At 34.3% G+C, this 23,479-nt stretch overlaps 1 pseudogene; it reads right to left on the reverse strand.

Moving 5' to 3' along the window:
- Positions 1–15,156: 15,156 nt before the first annotated feature.
- On the reverse strand, positions 15,157–23,479 carry LOC120088971 (annotated as a pseudogene).

Here is a 23,479-nt window from a genome sequence, read left to right on the forward strand (position 1 = left end):
TCGAGTTTGACATCAAGCATCATCAAGCATCGAGTATTTCACAAAATACCATTGAGTAATCCATCGAATATGCCATTGAGTATGCCATCAAACATCGAGTATTTCATAAAATACCATCGAGTAAGCCATCGAGTATTCTATCGAGCATTTATTTGGCAGTGGCTGAAGATCTAATTTCTATAGCTCGATCTTCTTCACTCATTTCTTCAATTACAACCTAATTTCAACTCTAATGACTCCAATCGAATTACAGAAACTTAATCACACATTAAGGCCCATCAATCAAGAGCTAATTACAAGAATTACAACATAATCGAAGAGATTTCAATACCAAAACTCAGAAAAATCATGTCAGTTCACCATTTTCATACAACTTATGAAAAACACCCTTCAAACTCAAATTAATGATAATTGAGTGTTTAATTCATGCTCTAATACCAATTGATAGAGTAAACAAACATGCAACAGAAAAAATCAGAATCAATAAGCACTCTAATTACACTTAATTTGAGTTTAAAACATGCTTTTGAAATACAATTTCACATGAGGGTTTGTTGAACACAATATTTTTGATAAGCCCTCTTTATTCTAGTTGAATTCTACGAATTGATACTTCAATCTTCAAGCAGACGACCCCAGAGATCTTCTCTACTATTCTCTTGCAAGGATTGTGTGGTGGAAACACTGAATTGAGCTAGCTTTTTATAAGATTGAAAAGGGTTTGGATGGAAGAATTTCTGCAGAATTTCTAGAGCTCAGAAGTTTGCATTAAGAAGTGAATTGAAGTTAAAAACTTTAATATATACATGAATTTCATGCAATTAACTTAATATGCCTTTGAAATTGAGGTGGCATGAGGTGGAAATTTGAATGGGAAAATCCACTTTCAAATTTAAAACCAATTTTAATTTTATGCATTTTGATTAATTTAATTTAATTAAAATATGATTTTCAAATAATCAATTTTAATTTTAGTTTTGTAATTTTGAATTTCAATAAATTCAAATTTAATAATTCTAATTTTAAAAGATTCCAAAATTTTAATTTAGAATTGGATAATTAATTAAATTTAATATCAAATATTAAATATAATATTACACCTCATCTAATTTTTAAATATTGATTTACAAATTTGATGAGGTGTAATATTATATTTAATATTTGATATTAAAATTAGATAATTAATATATTAATTATCTAATTTTAATATCAAATATTAAATATAATATTACACCTTATCTAATTTTTAAATCAATATTTATGTATTTTGAACTCTTCAATTTTGTTTAATTATGATAAAATTAAACGTTTCAATTGTATCGAATACAATTAATAGAAACCCTAATTGAATTTGAACATTTCAAATTCTAAATCTTAATTTCGAATCTTATCAAATTTACTCAATTTACTAATCCAGTTTATGAGCTAGTAGAGGGACCTTATAGACCTACAGATCATGAGCTCCAACGATTTGTAATTAATTTATTAAACTATTTAAACCGAATTAATCACTATTCGTTAACTACCAAGACATACCACTATAGATTGATAGTTTCACTCTCCTCACTGTAAATATATTTATGTTCATTTTAACCATAATAGGTAAGTCGATCCTTCATAGGCTGCTCGTATTTACAGGTAGGTTAAAACTACCGTTTTACCCCTATAAATACATCTTGCTCCTTAAGCTCCCACTGATTAGGGTTGGCAAAATTCCTCGCAGGGACCCGCCTCGATCGGGGTGGGGAATCCTCGGTTTGACCGGGGATGGGATCAAATCGAGAAAAATTTTTAGGGCCACGTCCGAGGACGGGAACGGTATCCCCGCCCCATCCCTATCCTCGACCCCGATCCCGATTTGATATATTTATATTTTTATAAATATATATTTATAATATATAAAATAATTTATTTATATATATGTTTATAATGTATAGTCTTGGTTTGGAGCCCAATATTAAATAACTAATTTCTAACTCTAAGCCCAAGAAGCCAAACCCAAACTTAAAAACTAAAAAAAAAAGGCCCTAAATTGAATATGGTAGGGGATTCCCCGCAGGGAACTAGTAGGGAATCCCTGCGAGGAAACGGGGAATGGGGCCCCGCGGGACCCTGTCCTCGACAGGGAATCCCCGCCCCTGTCCCTGCCTTCAAATGGCAAGGACGGGGGTGGGGATGGGGGTGAATTTCTCCCACGAAGCTGGGGATAGGGGACACCCCCCCGCCCCACTACGGCCACGTTGCCAATCCTACCATTAATCCTCCATTGAACAATTGATTTATAGTTCAACTTATAAATCATAACCATCTCAATCATGAGAGGTGGGGCCCGGTTGTTCAAGACTAGGCATCAACGTTTAAGAGAACAACCTATTTGCTAACCCTAAGTCGAGTAGGAGTGAATTCCATCTTGCTAAGCTATGTCCCCAGCTATCTATCTTGTCTTATCCCCAAAATGGGAGGCTTATTGAGCAGTCCTGTCGGACTATTCTCACCTATGCAGATCAAAGAATAATCCTGAATAAACATGAGTTCATAGTTAGCTCAGCATTAAGATCGAGTTACCCTAAGTCACTGAATTTGAAATAGTCAGTTTTAACATTAAACGGTTATTATAAAGAAAAGTGACTATTTCGATGTTCAGTCTTATGTAAACTCATTGCACAGGATGCCCTCATTCACATGTCTCCACATGAATGATTTTTGGATCACATCGTTTGTATTAGTGTATAAAATGGACCGCATCCAATAGTGTCACCAGGATGAGGTATCTAATCTCATCCATATACTTATAGACCATTTTGGCTATATACTAAAACTTGTTCCTCTTTTATGTCGCCACATAAAGTTAACGTATTCATATTATAGTCATGGATTTGTTTATTGAATTTTCATAAAAGAATGTAATATCAACAACAATTTATTGAATACAATACTCAATAATATTTTTATTGATAAATAGAATATGTTAGCAATATTTACGATCTACGAGTTTAGGTCATTCCCAACAATCTCCCATTTGGACCAATACTCTAGTCAGACAAACATATAAATATATAATGTTTATGATTAGGGTTTAGAATTTGAAATGTTTAAATTCGATTAGGGTTTCTATTAATTGTATTCAATACAATTGAAACGTTTAATTTTATCATAATTAAACAAAATCGAAGAGTTCAAAATATTTAAATATTGATTTAAAAATTAGATGAGGTGTAATATTATATTTAATATTTGATATTAATTTAATTAATTAAATGAGTTTCATTAATTATCCAATTTTAAATTCAAATTTTGAAATGGTACAAATTAGAATTTTGATTAATTAAATTTGAATTTATTGAAATTTAGAATTTCAAAATTAAAATTAAAATTGATTTTTTGAAAATCATATTTTAATTAAATTAAATTAATCAAAATGCATAAAATTAAAATTGGTTTTAAATTTGAATGTGAGAAAATCCAATCTTGGATTTTTTCACTCAAATTTCCACCTCATGCCATTTCAATTTCAATGGAAATTGAAGTGGCATCAGGCATGTTAATTTAATTGCATGAAATTCATGTATATATTAAAGTTTTGAACTTCAATTCACTTCTTCGTGCAAACTTATGAGCTCCAGAAATTCTGCAGAAAAATTCTTCCATCCAAACCCTCTTCAATCTTATCAAAAACCAACTCAATTCAATGTTTCCACCCCACAATCCTTGCAAGAGAATAGTAAAGAAGATCTCTATAGTGATCTATTTGAATATTGAAGCATCAATTCATGGAATTCAGCTGAATTAAAGAGGGTTTATCAAAGGTATTGTGTTCAACAAACCCTCTTGTGAAATTGTATTTCAAAAGCATGTTTTAAACTCAAATTAAGTGTAATTAGAGTGCTTATTGATTTTGATTTTATCCGTTGCATGTTTGTTTATTCTATCAAGAACCTCTAGAGCTTGTGCACTCAGATCTCTATGGTCTGATGACCTATGTGGTCAGATTTCATTAGTTTTATTGATGACTATTCGAGATATGGTTATGCTTACCTGATGTGTCATAAGCCCGAAACTCATATGACGCTCAAGATTGGAACGAGAAATGCAATTTCAACTCCTGCAGTGGGAGTTACTAAGTTGTTTTTTGGAAGTAGATTTTTTATTTTAGAAAACTTAAACATTGTTCCCAAAATGAGAAACCTTGTTTCTATTTCCTGTTTAATTGAACAATCATACTCTGTTTCTTTTTCTTCTGGTGAAGCATTCATTATGAAAATGGTGTGACTATATGTTCAACTAAACTAGAAGACAACTTATATGTGTTAACACCAACTGAATCAAAAGCACTTTTAATTCATGAGATGTTTAAAACTGTGAATAGTCAAACAAAAAGGACAAAAATTTCTCCAAGTAACAATGATATATATCTTTTGAAGAAATCAGACATGAGAATTTTCATGAGCAGCGAAAGGATTGTTCCAAATTCCATTCGAAATTGAACAAAATCACAACAACAAAAACAACAAATCATGCAGCAACTAGAAATTACAGCATGCTAACAAGATAATCAAGGGGATAGAGTATGCTTACCTTTGAAGACTCATTCTTCAAACTCCCTTGATCAATCCAATGCATTCAAGAATAGCAATACACAACCCTCGAACAACACGATCGGTGCACAGCACGAACACAACAAACACAACGAATCACAAACATAATGAACGGCCTTCAGAACCTTGAAATCAATCGAGTTGGGTGAGAACACCACCACAATGGTTAGCTTGGTATTCTCGGTGTGAGAATCCAAGAGTTATGGGCTCTGTATGGACTTGGTTAGAGGAAGAGACTGGAGGAACAACAATCGTGTAGATGATTGAGCAAGTGGGAGATGACACAGTCAATCGTATAGACGATGTGCTTAATTGTGTAGAAGATGGCAACCTATCGTATAGACAATATCATACGATCGTTCAGCTATGACTAGCTGAGTGAACTATCGTATAGATAAACTCCGTGATCGTTTAATCTCTCTACTAGCTATCGCTTAGTGCAATGCTTTCACTTGATAGCATATCCGTGAGTTTCTTTCCGAATTGAGTAACTCCTAATTTTAGGGAAAAACATTTTTCCATTTATCTCATGGTTACCATAAAACCACCAATAACCTCCTACTCAATTGGTTATTAGAGAAAAAGAGATTATTATCAATTAATTAATATTATTATAAATAAATATGATAACCAACTTACCATATTATATTTATAACCTATAGTTTTAATATTTCATCTTATGAAACATATAACCCATAGTTCTTTTTCTATTTTATGGTACTTAACGTAAATCAAATATACATTAATCCTCCACTTGATGTATCTCATATATTACATCAATTGTATCATATATAATTGAATTTTTTCTTGTCAATTTGAACACTTCAAACTAACAGTAAGAACTGATTCTCAACTTGAATCTACTAAGCTACCAAGGGGACCTTATGGACCTGTAGCTTGAAGCTCCAACGGTACGCGAATAGCTGACTAAACTCTTTAGTCACGAGATCCACCATCCGTTAACTGCCGAGCACTCCATTAAAGATTGACAGCTGCACTCTCTTCACTACAGATATATTTTGTGTCCATATCAACCAATCAACAGCGCGATAACCCTTCACAGATCGCTCGCAAGTATAGTTAGGCCAATTTACCGTTTTGGCCCTGTAGTTACATCTAACTTCTTAAGTATCACTGATTCCTCTGATGAACATAAGTCATAGTTCTACTATGACTGAGTTCTCTCTTCCAAAGAGAGGTTGTGGCCACTATGCTCAAGACCCAAAATCAGCCCTTAAGGGAGCAGTCTATCTACTTACCTTAGCTTTGGGGATGGAGTGAATTCCATCTTGTGTAACTGAGTTCCCAGCTCCCCAATCAGACAAATCTTAAAAAAGGTAGGCTTGTTGAGGTTGAAATCTAGCCACTCTCACCCATACTAATCAAAGAACCACACTCAAAGGTAGGAGTTCCCAAAACACTCAGGATTAAGATCATGTCACTTATGGTCGTTTAAGTGAAATGTAAGTCTCAAGTATGAACGACGTCATATAAAGAGACTAGTCATCTCGTGGTCCGGTCTTATACAAACTCTTTGTATAGGACACTCCCGCTCGCATGTCTCCATATGAATGGTTAGGATAAAAAATCTGTAGTAGTTCACAACACTTATAAACCTCTACAAAGCGAACTGTATCCATAGTGCCACCAGGATCAGGTATCCCTCCTTAATCCTTATACTACAGAGCTTTTTAGGTTATCACTTAAGGCATGATCCACTTGTATATTTCATATACATGCTTATGTTTACATAAAATAACCATGGATATTTGTTTATTGGATATGAGTAAATGCAAAATAAAATAACTTTTATTTTATTCATAACAATGTGTACAATGTTTATAAACTATGAAACTCCGAGAGAATTAAGAAACCAATCCCAACAATCTCTCACTTGTCCTAATGCCTCGAGAAACTAATGTATAATACATGAGAAAACAAGTACAATATACAATAAACTAGGGCATACTCTATACCCAGTATCATCTCCCACTTACCCTAGACAAGATGTCGCATGTCCTATAGACCAAGACTCTCCAGATGACCTTCGAACTCTTTAGCCATGAGGGCTTTTGTAAATGGATCAGAAACATTTTGCTCCAACGCAATCTTCGTGATTATCACATCACCTCGATGCACAATCTCCCTGATCAAGTAATATTTTCGTTCTATATGCTTGCCTCTACGATGACTTCGAGGTTCCTTCGAATTTGCCACAACCCCGCTGTTATCACAACAAAGAGTGATCGGTAAAGACATATTTGGAACAACTTCTAAATGTGTAAGGAATTTCCTCAGCCAAACAGCCTCCTTAGCTGCTTCACAAGCGACTACGTATTCGGCTTCCATAGTGGAGTCTGCGATGCATCCTTGTTTGATGCTTCGCCACACTACAACCCCTCCATTCAGAGTGAACACTGGCCCCAATGTCGATTTGCTAGAATCTCTATCAATCTGAAAGTTAGAATCTGTGTATCTTGTAAGGATCAAATCCTTATTTCCATACACAAGCATGTAGTCTCTCGTTCTCCGAAGATACTTGAGGATCGTTTTGACTGTCATCTAGTGATCTAATCTTGGATTGGACTGATAACGACTGACAATCCCTACTGCATAACAAATGTCAGGTCTAGTACATAACATTGCATACATTAAGCTTCCAACAGTTGAAGCATAAGGAATCTGTCTCATCTCTTCAACCTCTTGAGGTTTCTTAGGATATTGATCCTTAGATAAAACGATTCCATGCCTGAAGGGTAATAAACCCCTCTTGGAATCCTGCATCCTGTATCTGATCTACATTTAATCAATGTACGATGCCTAAGGCAAGGCTAACCTTTTGTTCTTACGATCCCGAATGATCAGGATCCCTAGAATATACTGTGCCTCTCCCAAAACTTTCATTTGGAATTGGGCAACTAACCACTTTTTAATGTTAGTCAGAAAGCCTACATCATTTGCCAACTTGTAGGATATCATCCACATATAGTACTAGAAAAACTACTGAGTTGTTGATGATCTTCTTTTAAACACAAGACTCATCAATATTTTGATCAAAGCCAAACAATTTGACCGCACTGTCAAATCTAATGTTCCACGATCTAGATGCTTGTTTCAGCCCATAAATGGACCTATTAAGCTTGCAAACTATTTGCTCTTGATCTGGAATGATGAACCCCTCTGGTTGAGCCATGTAGATGGTCTTCTCAAGATTTACCATTAAGAAAGGCAGTCTTGACGTCCATTTGCCATATCTCATAATCATAAAATGTGGCTATTGACAGGAGTAGCTTGATAGACTTCAACATGACAATAGGTGAGAAAGTTTCCTCATAGTTCACCCCCTCGACCCTTTACCACGAGTCTAACCTTAAAGGTTTGCACCTTTCCATCTACACCTCGTTTTCACTTGTAAATCTACTTACACCCTACAGTTTTACCCCATCAGGCTGATCCACAAGTTCCCAGACGTTATTGAAGTATATAAACTCCATTTTCTAGTTCATGGCTTTAATTCACTCATCTTTGTCAACATCCTCCATTGCTTGCTTAAAAGACAATGGATCTTCGACCCTATCATTAGAAATGATGTTCTAGGCTTCAGTCAAACCCATGTAATGTTCCAATGGGTTCATAACCCTCCCACTATGTTGAGACAGTCTCAACTCTTGAGCTGGTTGATTAGATGTACCGACCTCAACAACTCTTGTTGATTTGTTAGTTTGTTCAACAATTCTTGTTAAACCCTCAGTAGTCTTACTAAAAATCTCATGTAAAACAAGCTTACTTCGTGGTTTATGATCCCTGATGTGGTCTTCTTTCAAGAAGATAACATTTGTAGAAACATATATTTTGTTCTCACTCAGAGCATAGAAGTATCCACCTCTCGTTTTCCTAGGGCAGCCTACAAAGAGGCAAACTTTTGAACGCGGTTCCAACTTCTTCGGGTTAGTCACAAGTGAAGGAAATCGAATTCGAGATTTCCACGAGCAGCGAAAATAAGAATATTCCAAATTACAATCATGAATGAACATCACATATTACAGTAGTCTACAACATGCAGTTATACAATTAATATAGAAATTACAATATGAAAAAACTCAAATGAACAAAGAGAAAACTCTACAAATATTTGAAGATACGTTTCCACGCTTCTTTGTGCACAACCATTTAAACAACAGCAACCCTAAACACTCGATCTACACGACCTCAATACAACACGAACACTTTGCGCTCGTCCTCAAAGATTGCCTCGATCATGACCTCCTCAACAACACAAACGATCTCTACAGAACATCGACAGTGTCGAGTTGAGTATGACACCACCAACAAGGCTACCTTAGTATTCTCGGTGTGAGAACCCTGAGGGTGGGCTCTGTTCAGACTTGGTATGAGCAGATGAAGGAGGAAACACCGATCGTGTACACGACTGGGCAAGTGGGAGATGGCGGAGACCTATCGTATAGGTCGATGCCCAATCGTTTAGATAAAAGTATGCGATTGTCTAGCAAAAGCTATACGATCGTTTAACTCATCATTTAGCTCGGTCGATCGCCTACAGACACTACACGATCGTTTACTTTGGGCAAGCGATCGTCTAGCAAAAGCTATGCAATCATTTGGTAAATATTGCACGATCGTTTAGCTTTCCACTGCACGATCGTTTAGCTAGCCCAATGTGTCGTTTAGTAAATCTATATTTACTCCGTGAGTTTCTTTTTGCCGAGAGAAATCTCAAAAAACTTTTTTTATGAAAAACTTTTAAACCGTTACTAAAATTAGGAAAACCATTTTCCTTTTAGCTCATGATTACCATGAAAATCCAATAACCACCTACTCAATTGGTTATTAAAGAAAAAGAATTAATTATCCCATAATTAATATTATTATAAATATAAATGATAACCAACTTATCATACTATATTTATAACCTATAGTTTTAATATTTCATCTCATGAAACATATAAACCATAGTTCTTTTTCTATTTTTATGGTACTTAATGTAAATCTCATTTACATCAATCCTCTACTAGATGTATCTCATACATCATATCGATTATATCATATATAATCAAAATACCTTTTGTCAATTTGAACATTTCAAATCAACACTAAGAACTGGTCCTCAACTAAATCCATTGAGCTACCAAGGGGACCTTATGGACCTGTAGCTCAAAGATCCAACAGTATGTGAATAAATGACTAAACTCTTTAGTCATGGGATCCACCATCCGTTAACTGCCAGGTACTCTACTAAAGACCGACAGCTGAACTCTCCTTACTACAGATATATTATGTGTCCATCTTAACCAATCAATAGTGCGACAACCCTTCACAGATTGCTCGTAAGTACAGCTCGGCCAATAATCGTTATGCCACTGTAGTTACATCTGTCTCATTAAGTACCACTGATCCCTCTAATGAACAGAAGTCATAGTCCTACTATGACTGAGTTTTCTCTTCCAAAGAGAAGTTGTGGCCACTATGTTCAAGCCCCGGAATCAGCCTTTAAAGGGAGCAATCTCTCTACTTATCCCTGCTTCAGGAAAGGAGTGAATTTCATCTTATGAATTGAGTTCCCAGCTCCCAGATCAGACAAGTCCTAAAAAAGGTAGGCATGTTGAGTTGGCAATCTGGCCACTCTCACCCATACTAATCAAAGGATCGCCATCAAAGGCAGGAGTTCCCAAAACATTCAGGATTGAGGTCGTGTCACCTATGGTCGTTTAGGTGAGATGTAAGTCTCTTGTATCAACGGCGTTATATACAGACTTGCAAACCTCTATAAAGTGGGTCGTATCTATAGTATCACCAGGATCAGGTATCCCACCTTAATCCTTATACTACAGACCTATTTAGGTTATCACTTAAGGCATGATCCACTTGTATATCACATATACATGCTTAAGTTCACATAAGATAACCAAAGAGTTTTGTTTATTGGATATGAGTAAATGCCAGAATTAAATAACACTTATTATATTCATTAAACAATGTGTATCTTTACAAAACAACGAGACTCTAGGAGAATTAGGACACCAATCCCAACAACAAGCACGTGGGCCGGACATCCCCAAATCCTGAAGTGGTGTAAACTACCTTTACGGCCTCTCTACAGCTCAAAAGTTTTTTCAGAAACACTTTTTGAGGGAACATTGTTCAGAATATAGCATGCATTCTCCATTACAAAGCCCCAAAACGAGTCTGGAAGATGAGCATAACTCATCATCGACCGAACCATGTCCAACAGGGTTTTGTTTCTCCTTTCTGATACACCATTCTGCTGAGGTGTACCTAAGGCCGAGAGTTGGGACGTAATTCCATGTTTTATCATATAGTTCTAGAGTTGGAGGTCCATATACCTTCACCACGATCAGATCATAGTGTTTTTATCTTCTTACCTAACAAGTTTTCAACTTCAGCCTTAAACTCCTTGAACTTTTCAAAAACTTTAAACTTACGTTGTATTAGGTAGAGATAATCGTACCTTGAATAATCATCTATGAAAGAGATGAAATATTCATACCCACTTTGAGCCATAATATTCATCGGACCATAGAGGTCTAAATGTATAAGATTTCCTTGGCTCTATAACCTTTTTCAGTAAAAGGTCGTTTGGTCATCTTGCCTTCAAGGCATGATTCACACACCAACAAGAAGTTTTCTTCTAAACTCTTTAGAATTCCACATTTCACTAACTGCTTAATCCCATTGAGATTGATGTGACCTAACCTTAGATGCCAAAGATGAACGTTTTCCTTAGGAGAAACCTTTGGTCTTTTAGTTGTTGTCGCTATACTTAACATTGTAGTAATAAACAAGGCTTTTATGACTAACGAACTTAGTACATACAAGTTACTTTCAATTGAACCAAAACCAATCTCCATACCATTCTTGAAAATAAACATTTTACTCTCAGAAAAGGAGACAGTATAGCCTTGTTCAATGAGACAAGAAACTGATACTAAGTTCCTCTTGATATGAGGAACTACAAAAATATTATCCAGTAATAAATACCATTTCTTGTCCAAAAATAACTTCAGCCTGCCTACAGCAACAGCTGAAACAACATCACCAGTACTAACTCGAAGAGTCAACTCTCCTTATGGCAATGTTTTCCAGGAATCCTTAATAAGAGGAATTGACATGGTTAATAGCACCCAAATTAAAGATCCAGGAAGAATCATCATTCTCTACCAAACACGTCTCCAAGACCAATAAATTATATTTACTGTCTATCATATATGGTCATCTCAAGTAATAGCATCTCTTCATAGTACTTTTTCACACTTTTGCGCTCTTGCTTCAAAGTTTGCAATTTGTGGAAAGCCTTGGGAACAAAACGCTTCCTCACGAGAACCTTGATTTCTTTCCACAAGGTTGTTTCATGATTTTCATTTCTCCTCCTTTTCAACAATAAATGATTCCACTATGTTAGTGCATAGTCCTCAAATGTAGAGACGATCATTTTTACCTTTCCCTTTCCACTATAGTGATGGTGATTAAATATGACCTCAATTTTCTCCTAAAAAAAAAATATCTATTTAGATTTGAAGTACTTCCAAAGAATAATGGAAGCTTATTTCAGTCAACATGATAGTCAATTCCTGGTGCTCTTCTTTGTGTGTGTAGAGCTCAATTTAAAGAACTAAGACTGTTATATTATTGGAGCTTAGACCAGTGTATTTCAAACTCAGACATTTTATACGCTTTAGCCTTACAATAGAAGTGTGGGGCGATATCTTTATTCTTGAAAAGAATCATGAGATTATTTTGGATGTAACATATGCATAATACATGGAATGCTTTAGGAAATGCATTTGCGACCACCTTCCCAATTGAAATGTGATGATCTTGATATGATGACCACTTGTGGGATTTCTCCAACCACAGCTTTCAAGTTGGTCTGAAACTTCCAATATGCATCATTTCAACCATCCACGGTACTGAATGCAATCGGGTATATATTGTTATTACTATCAATGTAAATTGCTATTAGGAACATACCCCTATACTTCTCGTATAGGTGAGTACCATCGACCATGATGATAGGACAAATGTAGTTCAAGAATCCCCTGATGCACGACTCAAATGTCATGAAGACATACTCGAAATACTATTTTCAAAATTTCCAAATTTCAAAATTTCAAAATCCATCACAAAAGAAAACTTTCATTTCCATTAAATTTATAAGATTTTATTTCTTCCCTAATTTGTCTTACAAATTTTCTTTTTACAAAATTTGAATTTTGACTTATAATTGAGAATCTTCAAATTCAGTGTATTCCATTTAATACATAATTATAGTACCAAATCTTGGTTTTCATTTACATATCATTTTTTATATATATACCAAGTTTATTTCAAATATATACGACATTATTTCAAACATATACAATGTTTATTTCAAATATATTTAGAACAATTACTGATTTAAGGTCGTTATATAATTTTGTTCTCAACTCTATTAAGTAATATATTCCACTTACTTTGTCACATCTACCCTGTATATTTGGTCAATTTGCAAATATATGCCCCATATTATATAATAATAATGCTAGAAAAAATGGTAAAATGCATCTTTAAAGTTGGGCAACTACTCAAAATGAGTTGTGAAATAAGTTGGTAGTAAATAAATACAAAGTTAGTTTTATTGTGATTCGGTGCGGACATAATTAAAATCAAATACATTGTATATGAGAATTAAAGTCGAGTTAAATGCTTTTAAGATTCGATATAGACATGGTTAAAACACACATACTACATGTGATAATTAAATTACAAAAATATTGTTCTTATACAGTATCTATGTATATAGGAAAAGATTTGGGTGCAATCTTGTTAGCACCCAATCATATTGTGTCGTGTAGCATCTCTTTTCCTAAATGTTTTTTTAATTTTTTTTCTTGAGGAAGAAAGCATATAATTAGGTATAACCTAGACTGCACTTAATCATTGTTTTTATTAAAAATGATATTTGTGTTAGCATTCTCTTAGGACTCTTTGATTGACATAAATAAAACTGTTTGGCTGAAGAGGAGATTGAACTTGGAAGCATCAATATATCAGAAGTTGAATCTTCGCAAAGGATGAGTTTTGAAAAGGAACGAATGTTGGTCATCAGAAGTACCTTTACGTTTTAAAAATTAGAACAATTTTTTAAAAGAGAAAAAAATATATATAAATAGTAATTTATAACAAATTCGTTTCAATTTTAAATTCAAAATTTGATAAAGATGTTTTTTCAGTAAAAAAAAAAAAAAAAAATTGATAAGATTTATTATTTAGTAGGTGGATACTTCAATTATTATTATTATTATTATTTTTAAACAATAAGGTTGACCTCATTTGTTTCAAGAGGGTAAATAAGGAAAAAAATATCGAATGAAAAATTTCATTCAGCCATATTACAGCAGAAATTTTTTAAATATATTTCAAAAACTAGCCTTTGAAATGGCCGTTCCTCATAATTTCTAAAAAAAAAATTACAAAAATTAGGCACGTGCCTCTATATTTCTTGAACAGTTAAAATCTCTTATTCATTAACATGATATACGGGAAAATTATTTTGATATATGAATACCGAAAGTTATTTGATATTTGAATACAATGAATATATTTTAAAATATAGTGATAAATACTACGAATATATTTTAAATAATAGTACTAAATACTACAAATATATTTCAAAATATCGTGATAAATTCAAATCAAATCGGCTAATAACAACCTACCGCATAAATATAAATACTAAAATCAATTATCTACTATTTAGGTGTGTTAGTTGACTGACATATACGAAATAGCAGGTATATTGTACAACTAATATATTATTCAAACTTCAACAAACATAGCAGAATTAACCCCCAAAAACATAAATAAGTCGAACTAAATAGAAAGAAATCTTAAACGAAGTAACTGTGTTAGTGTTGGCAACGAAGTCAGGGCGGGACAGGGGGCGTCCCCCGTCCCCGGCCCCATGAGGGAAATCCTCCCCCATCCCCGCCCTCGTCCCCGCCATTTCAAGGCGGGGATAGGGGCGAGGATTTCCCTTCGGGGCCCATTCCCCATTTTTTTAATTAAAATTTTATTTAAAATTTGATTAAAATTTGGGCTTAACTTTTGGGCTTAGATTTAAAATTTAGATATTTAATATGAGCTTCACAACACTACAAATCTATAAATTTTAAACATACATATAAATAAATATATATTTATAAATTATTAAAAATATAAATATATCAAATCGGGGTCGAAACAGGGATACCGTCCCCGTCCCCGGATGGGCCCCGAAAAATTTTTCCGATTTGACCCCATTCCCGATCAAACCGGGGATTTCCCGTCCCGATCACGAGAACCCGACCCTGCGGGAAATTTTGCCAACTCTAAACTGTGTGGTTTTGTCGATGAACCTAAGACTTCATATCAAAGTGAAGTTAAAAAAATATATATGTATAGAAACTAGCACATGAATTAAAACAACTGAAATACTAGTAAAATTTAATTGGCTAATATACAAACCAAAATTCAATAAACAGAAAGAAATAACTTCAAAAACTACTTTTCAATAAATAAATAAATAAATCTAATCTAAATTAAATATCTAAAAGAAAATAAACATCAACTATAGTTTAGCCAAGTACAAAAGTGGAAAAGGCTAACTTGGTTTCTGTATTCAATAAACAAAGCAGCTCCCATGGAACAAAAAAGGGGTAGGGTAAACAAGATATGGTACAATAAATAAGCAAAATACAAAACAAAATTGATCATATATTTCTTCTAAACTAACCATGAACCTTACATATGATTAGTCAGTCCTTTGAAACTTCATCCTATCTTCTTCATCAAAGTCAGTCATCTGCTTCCTCTTCTGGGAGAATATTGGATTTTGAGGCTTATCTTGATCGTTGCTAAACTGTGCAGCCGTTCGGGCCCTCTATTCTTCCAAGCTCTCGCCTTCCTTTGCTCTCTCTAAAACCTGGTAGTTTTGAGGGGGGGAAATAACGTGTCATTGGTTCAAAACTTACACACACTCTGCTATAACTCAAGCACCAAATGTAAGTAATAAGTACGCAGTTGATTTATAAGGTGAGTTGAAGACTTACGAGATGCCGACCATACAAATGGGTGTTTGAAAGTGCTTGAAATGCATTTTGTGCCTCCCGCTTTGTGGCAAACTCCACAAATGCAAAACCTCTATGTTTTCCAAACTTCATTGGCAGTCTTAAGCTCTTATTCTGAGAAAAGACAAATATTAACCAAGAGCAAAGGAATCGCTGGAGAAGTACAAACATGACTCAACATAAAATTTGATCTGTTACGAGAAAATCCAAAATCTTTGTTGAGTATAAGATGGCTTTAAATAAAATGTTCTTAAGAGAAACATTCCAGCTATAAGCGTTTTCAGAAGCAATAACTGCGTTTTTTTCCCTTAAAATGTACTACCCTTGAGTTGCTTTTTTAATTCTAATGAAATTTTTATAAGTGCTTTAAGTTAGCTAAAGGCATTTGTTACTACCAAAAGCTATGAAAACTCACAAGAGGATACCCTGCTAAGAATTGTGTTCAATGGATCTTGTACTTAGTGTGTGGTTTTGAAATCATCTCCAAATGCAATAAAGTAAACCAAATTAGTAAATACACGATTTCAACTTGAATGAAACAAATCCCCATATGAAAATAACATAGAGGCAGCAGTAGCCGGTACCATGCTCCCAGTAAGGATACAACTTTCAAATACTCTCAAATATTACTTCAAACGAGTTAAAAAACTGAATTAACAAAGAGAAGCAATCACCTGTCCGTATGGACTGAACAGTTGTCTTAGATCTTTCCCTGTTGCCTCGAAGGCCACATTTCGTACAAGTAATTTTGTCGAACTCTTTTCCTTGTCTACTTTTCTTTGCCCTTGATCATCCTTCTTGACATTACACGTTTGCAAGATGAGGGCATGGCCATCCAAAACAGTTCCCTGATACAAAGACTGGACTTAAGAAATCTAATTTATTCCTAAACTGACGAGCAATGTTAAAAATTTCTTTGAAAGCACAATCACCTGCAAATTACTGCAGACACTTGTGGAAGTCTCCACCAAATCAAATTCCAAAAATCCAAAACCCATTGAGACATGCTGTCCTTTTTTCATTTGTTTCTTAACCTGGCAATCAAGAAATAAAGCTAAAAAACAATTGAACTTCTTGAAATCAACAAAATGAGTGGTTGAGATCAAGGTCTACCTTGGCGCTCAATATTCTTCCATCTTTCATGTGTTCACTAAAATGGTTTTTCAAACTTTCATCCATCGTTTTAAAATTGAGGTTCTTGATGAAAAGAGATCGTGACTGAAGAAAATAGAACAGAAGTAAACTTAAAAGCAAGTAAATAGACTGGATAGACAAGATAACTAAGCTCCCATGTTCAAAAAATTAAAGAAAATGTATGGCTGCTACGTGCAAGATGCAAAAGTAGTTGATGCTTTGCTATATACTGTTCCACTGGATAAATATTACCATTACAGAGTATCATGAACATTTATTTCTCTTCATTTTATTTTTCTTGTTCTAGTTCAAAAAAATTTAACAAAGAGAAGACTCATAAAAGAATAAGCTGAATAATCTCCATACACGCATGTTAACCTACGAGGAGTTTCAAATACCTATAATCTAAGATAATGAGATTTTTTGTGTAAATTACTCTGATTAGGAGCATAAACTATACAAAGATCCAAAATAATTAAACCAAGACTTTCGACTTATCAATATGATTCTAGCGTTTGCTTCTTCCCAAGTGAGCAAAAGAGAGCTCAAAGAACCATTCCCATCTGGATTTTATAGTAATAAGAGGTTGATTTCATACGAAAACTTGGGCAAGTGCATCCGAAATTTGTAACTGACAGGAATAGCCATTAATGAACAGCATGTGAGCGCCTGGGAGAGAGAGATGCCAGTGACCTACTTGTTAATATGCTCTGAAAGCATCATCAGTATATAGACAGATGTAATAAGGGAGCATGCTCTCCAGCATTTAAACTAACTAGATCAACAATAAAGTGGACTATTATTGCCTGAGCTGTCATCATAGACTATAATTGCCTATGAGGGCAATGGTCATCCACAATGAGTTGACGTTTAACAATGCAAATTCTCTTCATTGACAACCAGATAGAACACAGTGTGATCACCAATTGTCCAACTTAAATGACAAGAGGACGGCATCATCAATCATCACAATGAAAAAACAAGGGGAAACAAGAGAAAGGCTCATCAAAACAAACCTCAACCCTATCAGGGTCCAAATCAACATCTGATATTCCTTCCACTGCCTGCTCCAATATCACCCTCCTGGCATCACCTTCACCAACTTTCTCGTCCTTCACATTGCCAGCCATTGGATTGTGACTAAGAATATTGCCAGGAGCCAATTCCAAATATAGCGGAGCATCCCTAGTATAATGCCAAAATGAAAGAACCATTACTTTTAAGGAGAAAAACAACTTTCCACTCCCATATGTTGTTGAACTCATAAAGAATGATAGTATTTCTTATAAATATATATATATATATATATATGGGAGTGGAAATTCAAGAATCTAATAGTAATAATAAATAATAAATAACAAAAACCCTCCCGCATGCTCACATCAATGATAAGAGAGGTAAAACTACAATATCTAATTTGAGAATATAACAAAAACACATTATTCTCAAACTGGGGGCAAAGAATAAAGATAGCACTAGCATTCGTGCATCAAGATTTTATTTGGCAAACACTCATATAAACTGCACGAGATGGCATTTCAATGTAATATGTTCAATTTCTTACAAAGTTTTCAAAACACAAGGAGCACTCCAAGTCCAGTACAACAAAACTTCTGATCGAAGTAAAACAAGAGGCACTCAAACAAACAAATAATAAAAATATATATAACAAAGTTCTGTAAAAACAGCTGTGGAACATCAATATTAATGAAAGGTACAATTAAATTTAAAATACCACACTATCCATAATCCATACTAACATCACGTCATTACTGCTAACTAAGGGGACCAACAAATGAGTAAATATTAACCACCTCCCCCAGCCATGTTAAACAACAAAAACTTTTACAGGCTTAGACAGAATCCATCACTCATTGTCAATTATACTACAATTACTCCCTTCCCGTATACTAGAAAAAGATATCATAATTCAAATAACTACAATAAGCATATACCATAAAATTCCCAAAAGAAAAACAATCTCTGATTTCTAAGGATAGTAAAATTCCCAAAAGAATTAGAATCTATGAAATTTTTCAGATATCAATGTTATTTCTGGTATTAAATTATTCTTAGCTTTATATAACACAAAAAAATAACAAGAAATATCGATCAGTTTTTATCTTAAAAGTGAAGGCAGCAAAATATTCTTCAACCTATGAAGTCTGCATGCTAAAATGCAACTCCATTAAACATATGCCATATGATACCGCAGAAGTTTCCAAACAAACAAGAAAAGAGAATGAGCTCACTTGTAACGCTTGTATGCTAAGCCTTTAAAGGCAGCGCGGGCCACAGATGGTTCAAGAAAAATAACCTGAATCTCACATTAAACCAGTTCAAAGGTTAGAAGATAGAACATGAAATTAAGTAATGTGATAAAATATATCATTAAAAGTCGAAAGATTTTAACTGCGCCACCAGTACTGAAATTTTCTTTAATCAGCTCAGCTAATAAAAGATGGCCATGAATAAATCATAATTGATGGGCATAGATGAAATCATTTATCGTTAGATTAGTAATGCAAGTGTTCAGAGAAATCATCACTTCCATGAAATATTAACTCCTAAATATAATTATATACATATATAGAAACAATTACCAAATCCAGTTCTTTGTTGGTGGAAGAATGATTTTACCCAAACTCCCAAATTTTCCAAACATATTTGCAAGTTCTCCTTCAGAAGAACCATAAGGCAAGTTTTTCACAAGAAGAATATGATTGCTCCTTTTGTGTCCATCAGCTTTTCCAGAAGCAAACTCCTCCAGAGATGCGACATTCACTCAAGCATCTGTGAGAACCTTCTTTGTCTCTACAACAACTTGAGTTTCACCCAAGGTAACTCGTACAGCAAGGTCATCGGCCTCCCCATCCAGTAACTCACCCTTACTAACACCATATTTGCTAGCAATATTTTCAACAACCTACAGATAAAAGAAAACATCAAGGAGCTTGTCCAAGAGCTCACAACGAAATCTATTGTTTATAAAAATGAAGTAGAAAACATTATATTTCATATCATGTTATCAAACTTCAAGTGCGTTAAAAAACGTTTCAAATTCATTATTTAGAGCACTTTTAAAATGTGTAAGATGTAAGATACTAAAATAACATTTTTGTTAAAGATATTTTAAGAAAAGGTGCTTAAACTAAAAGGACTGTCGAACATGCCCTAAATCTTCTTTCTGCAATTCTTAGAAAATGTCTCCTACTCTAAATTCATTCATAAATGGCTTTTGTCCATACAGCAAACGACTAGTCACCTTATGCATACCGTACTTTTCTTTTAAGAAAATAAAGATCTAAGCAAGTGGAAAGAAATGGCAGCCTATGGTGTCATACTATATCAGGGCGCATGAATAAACTATTCCATGCTCTTGTATTGCCACTAGCTTCAAATGATTTTCTCTCTTCCTCTCTCTTTTGCTTGAAGGATTTTGATCTTGGCCCTCTAAAATGTTTTCCCTGTCAATTGAGTAATATTCTCAATTAAACACATTTGATTAGACAGAGGGGAAATGAAAATAGCAATAGAACTCATAATTATACAATCCAGGCACAGAGAACATACACTATCGGAACTTACTCTGGTTTCTCGACTGTTTTCCTCAGTTGAGCAGGCATGACATGCAACAATCGCCCTTGGAATATTGAATTATCCAATTCGAGTGCCCTTCAGTTAAAATATAATTAAGAAATTCTCCTAATAGGTCCAATTGTTTCAAGCATGTACAAGTGACAAGCAGATAGCCAAGCACACTCATATTATGTTACTTGAAGTTAAAATCTGAAGCTCAAAAGAGAGCAAGAAAGAAGAGGAAAATCACTATAAAATATTTGTATTTACAATATTCAAATTTTTTCCCAGATCTTCAAATTAGACCAGTCCAATGAAGTGGCATAGAAAATTTGAGGTTGAGATTATCTAAACATCCCCGATTTGCCAAATCCCCAAGAAATATAATATGTCAAGACAAACAAAGACGAGTAGGAACAGTGAATCTAGTAGAACTTTTTCATTCACCAAACAATACCTTTTTGCAGATTCTGGAAGAATGTAAAGGATAAAAGCAATGCCTCTAGAACGTCTTGTGTCTTTATCAACTACAAGATGCACCTCTGAGACCGTGCCATATTTTTGGAAGTGCTCTTCCAACTCTTCTTCGATGATGATAGAAGTTAAAAAAACATCAATAAAGAAAAATGAAAATCCTTTATTTACAGCAAATATGCATAAAATAACAAAAAGAAAAAAAAAAACAAAGGATTGGCACAGTTAAGCGATTGCGGAAAGGATTATTACGTTGCTGCATATGGAAGATTACGAACAAAGAGTCGACCATTCTCCACCATTTCATCCTTCTTATCTTCCAGAGTTAATGAAGACGTCTCCATGTGAAGTACACCTGCAACTTCATCCCAATGATTAGAATGGCCCTGTTCTTTGGCCTTTGTTTCTAGTGGTGACTTGGAATTTACCATCTTAACATTCTTTTTCTCTACTTTTTTCTTTATAGATTCATCCTCATTTTTAGCATCCTCGTCAATATTGTCATTGTCACTGGTCTCTGAATCTGACCAACTTTTTGTCACCCTGCTTTTAAAAGATTCCATATCCAAAATTTTATCATCATGGGCAAAGTTTTTATGCAATGAAGTTTGCATGTACTCAGCTTTATCCCCATCAACATTCACCAACTCCAAACTTTTTCCGTCTGTCTTTTTCATTTGACTTGGTTTCTCCTTTCCTTTTCTGTTTTGATCAGCTTCCAGAGCCATCAATATGTCATTTACCCACAATTTTGAATTAATTCGAGGTTGTGTCACTTGAAGAAACTCTTGGATTTTAGGATCATCATCTTGAATACTCGATTTAAGGTCATCTCTCTCTTCTTTAGGCCCCAAAAAGCTTAAACTTCTTTCATCTTCTACTTCTATCCCATCTTTAGAACCTTTTTTTGCTTTAGAATATTTATTCCAAGGTCGGGGAATTTTTGAATCCCCAGCTTTCCATGCACTCTGGGAAAAATCAAACAGATTTGGTAATAATCAGGACAGCAAATGCATCTTCACAGTCTTGAGGGTTTTAGGGAACATTTCTTCACTACCTATGCAATCTAATTAATTATTTTTACACAAGAAAAACAACTCAACCTAATAAAAGACTATGATTCCAACTAAATATCTCATATACAGAATACAGAATACATAATTAACAAAATTTGCAAAATGACCAGGCATTGGCATTGCAACACAAATTGGTCTGAAACCCACCTTGATAATCACTTTCTTTCCTAGTGAAACTGAAATATACACCACTGAAAGCTCAAATATGGGAGGAAGATAAGCCACGTCCCAAGCCATCACAGAACTTTAAAGGAAACCAATTATCAAAAAGGAAAAAAGATGAAGGCGGCGACAATTACAGAATAAAAAAGCACATCAAGTAGAACCTAGGAATATGAATAAGGTCCTAAAAATCCGTGAAAACTAAATTTCTTCTCTTCAACGATCCTTCTATTCCTCTCCATCCAACAATCATCAGAATTTACTACATGTGATCAAAATAACTAACGTGATATTATGTCTTCTCCTCAAACAAATGTCCACACGAAAGCTAAATGACACTTTATTTGCAATAATTGTGGAAAGAGTTGTACAAAGCTTTGATATATTCTCAAGGAATCAAAGGGCATTAGGATTTAGGAGGCAACTAAAAACTGATTTGCTAAACCAACAGAACCATCAACAACATATGGTGTTTGAGATGCTTCTACATTCCCACAAACTTGAAACCCTCTAGTTTTCCACTATCCTCTGAAATTCTGTTATAGCAAACCTTCGTTATAACTAAACTAAAACTCCAACTAAATCTATTCCAAATTTTCATTTGAGCACTTGAAGCTAGTGAATGAACGAACAGCCTGTCCCATATATAATAACGTTCTCAAGAAGAATAGCAACAAATAATCAAAGCAAAGCAGTATAAAACTACACCTTTAATTTTTTAAAATCACGTCTTTTATTATGTTTAATTGTTTTATGTTTGGTGCTGCTAATCATCAATCATTTGATGTTTTGGTACCATATGGTTGGAATGAAGTTTCTACAGTGGCAAAAGTTCACAAGCAGAAATTTTTCCAAGAGCAAAATGAAAAATATAGAACATCACCAATAATCCAAAAAAAACCAATAATCCAAAAAAAACAAAAAGACCATGATACTAGGGCAAAGAATATAACAGACCTCACAAGCAATCCTGTGAGTATTGATAAAAGATTTGTTGAAGTATCGTATTGCTTCTTGAGCTTCATGTTCCGTGCGAAACCCAATGAAAGCAAATTATCGGCTCTTCCCATCCCTTGAAAATAAAAATTTAAGGACAAAATAGCATACTATAATCAAAATCTATGAAGCAAAGTCATGTTGATATCTCGTAAAGATCAAAGATATCAAAATGACACAACCAAAGACAGAAACAGAACAAATCAAGGGTGGGGTATGAATAATACTTCGTCCACATAAGCTTAACATCTGTAATTTCTCCTTTTTCAGAGAACAAGGTATGAAGGCGATTGTCATCTATGTACTTAGGCAAATTCTCCACACATATCCTAGACCTGCT

The sequence above is a fragment of the Benincasa hispida genome, chromosome 10 (genome assembly GCF_009727055.1).
Source record: "Benincasa hispida cultivar B227 chromosome 10, ASM972705v1, whole genome shotgun sequence".
In the NCBI taxonomy this organism is placed as follows: Eukaryota; Viridiplantae; Streptophyta; class Magnoliopsida; order Cucurbitales; family Cucurbitaceae; genus Benincasa; species Benincasa hispida.